Source organism: Aureococcus anophagefferens, assembly GCF_000186865.1.
Source record: "Aureococcus anophagefferens unplaced genomic scaffold AURANscaffold_3, whole genome shotgun sequence".
NCBI lineage: Eukaryota > Pelagophyceae > Pelagomonadales > Pelagomonadaceae > Aureococcus > Aureococcus anophagefferens.
Window position 1 is genome coordinate 817,166 of NW_008705563.1, and position 2,167 is coordinate 819,332.

Consider the following 2,167-nt stretch of genomic DNA (forward strand, 5'->3'; position numbering starts at 1 on the left):
TCGAAGGTTCTCGACGGTGCGGCCGCGGCTACTGCTCTAACTCCCGCTAAGGTGCGTGTCGCGAAATTGCTGCGGCGGCGAGGCCGTCTCGACCCGGCTCTGCCGAAAACCCGCCGACCCCGCCGCGCTCGGCCGACGTCTTAACCGACGCGTCTTAATCGACGCGTCCTCAGGCTCGGCGGCTCGATGGTGCCTTCGAGAAGGACGCCCCCTTCATAGCCCCCTGAGCATGAAGGAGACGCACGGGTTGCTGAGGCAGGTGAACTCGTGCATACTCTCACATTGCAGCGGCGCCGGTCCCATCGAGGCCCTGGTCCTCGACGGCATCCTCGACGCCGTCGGCGTCTCCAAGGACATGAAGGTCCTCAGGACGGTCGCGTCCAAGGCGCTGTTCCTGACGCACGGCGCTACCGCAGTGTGGTTCGAGACCAACATCCTCGGCGGGCCGTTCTGCCTACCGCGACGACGTCGCTTACGCGTAGACCCCCATTTTCAGGGCACGCGCGCCTCGCCCGCGAAGCCGGCGAAGAGGCCCGCGAGCTCGCGGGCGTAGCGGTCCGGGTCGTCGGCGAAGAGGCGCACGTGCGCGGGCCCCGCGAACTTGGCGCGCGCGCACCGGTCCGGCCCGTGGTGCGTCTCGAGCACCGCCGCGAACTGCTCGACCTTGCGCGGCGTGATGAGCTTGTCGCCGTCGGAGTAGAGGCAGAGCGCCCGCGCGTCGGCGGCTCGCATCGTCGCGAGGAGGTGGTCGAGGGAGCCCGCGCGCTCGGGGTCGTCGCCGTCGTACGCGGTCGCGCAGTACGCGCGGACGTTGCGCTCGAAGGCCCGGTCCAACACCTGGTGGAGGGGCATGTCCATGGCCTTCAACTCCGCGGCGACGGATTTCGTGATGACCTGGTGGAAGAGCGCCGCGTCCGCGGCCTGTGTGCAAATCAACCACTGGTTTGGGACGTCCCGACCAAACTTTGAAATTCTCTAGCTCGGTCAAATCGAAGTCGATTCGGCTGATTTTTGGACGGATCGATTGCTCTCGTCGAGTTCTCGAAGCACAGCCGAAGAGCTTGTGCCAAAACATTCGAATACGCTCACATTGAAGTCGGGTTGAAGATTTGATTCGCACACGGTCCGCGGCCATGTCCGCCGCGCTGTCGAAGACGAACGCGTCCGCCTTCTCCTTCAACGTCGACGCCCCGAGCCGGTCGACGACGCCGTCCAGGCAGGCCTCGAGGCCGGCGCAGCCCTGGTTGCTGAAGGTGTGGAAGACGACGCGCGGCGCGCGCGCGACCGCGTCGACCAGCGTCTTCAGCTGCCGGTCCCGGAGCTCGTCGATGGCCGCGGAGCAGCGGCCCTTCACGAAGCCCGGCGTGCACGCGGCGGCGAGCGCCCAGCGCGGCGCGAGCGTGGCGTACATGTCGAGCACGGCCTCGTAGTCGTCGATGCCGCTGCCGCCCCAGCCGTGGAAGATCACCAACCCGGCGGCGGCTTCGGGCGGCGGCCCGCGCGCGCGGACCTCGAAGCCCGTCTGCGCCGCGGCGAAGCCGAAGAGCGCGCCGACGGCGACGCGGCCCCGGTCCGCGTCGGCGCCGGCGGCGAGCGCCATGAGCCGCGGGTAGAGCGCGGCGCGCGCGCGCTTGGGCTCGGGCGAGCGGAGCGCGGCGTCGCACGCGTCCCAGACGAGGTCCGGGGACTCGCCGCCGTCGGCGAGGGCGACGCAGGCGCGCTCGACGCGCCGCACGGCCTCGATGGACGCCTCCTCGGCGGCGACCTCGCCCGCGGCGGCCCTCGCCTTGGCGACCGCGGCGCTTACATCGGCCGCGGCCGCGGGGACGAAGAACTTCTCGTTCCACGTGGACCAGCCCACCTGGCCGAGGCACGTCGCCACGCGCGCCCGCGCCTTGCCGCTCGCGAGCGTCTCGCGCGCCTCGACGGTGACGAAGCTGCCGCCCGCGATGCAGCCCAGGAGCCGCGAGTCGAGGGCCGCCGTCTCCCGCACGGCGGCGCCCCGCGGGTTCGCGACGCGGTAGCAGGCGACCTCCGCGGCGACCCACGCCTCGAGCGCCTCGGCCTCGCGCGTGAACGACGCCATCAGGAGCTGAAGGCGACCACCATTCCTGACTGGGCTTTTCGGGGTGCACGCTGCACTGCAATATGAAGGCTGGAAATTGCC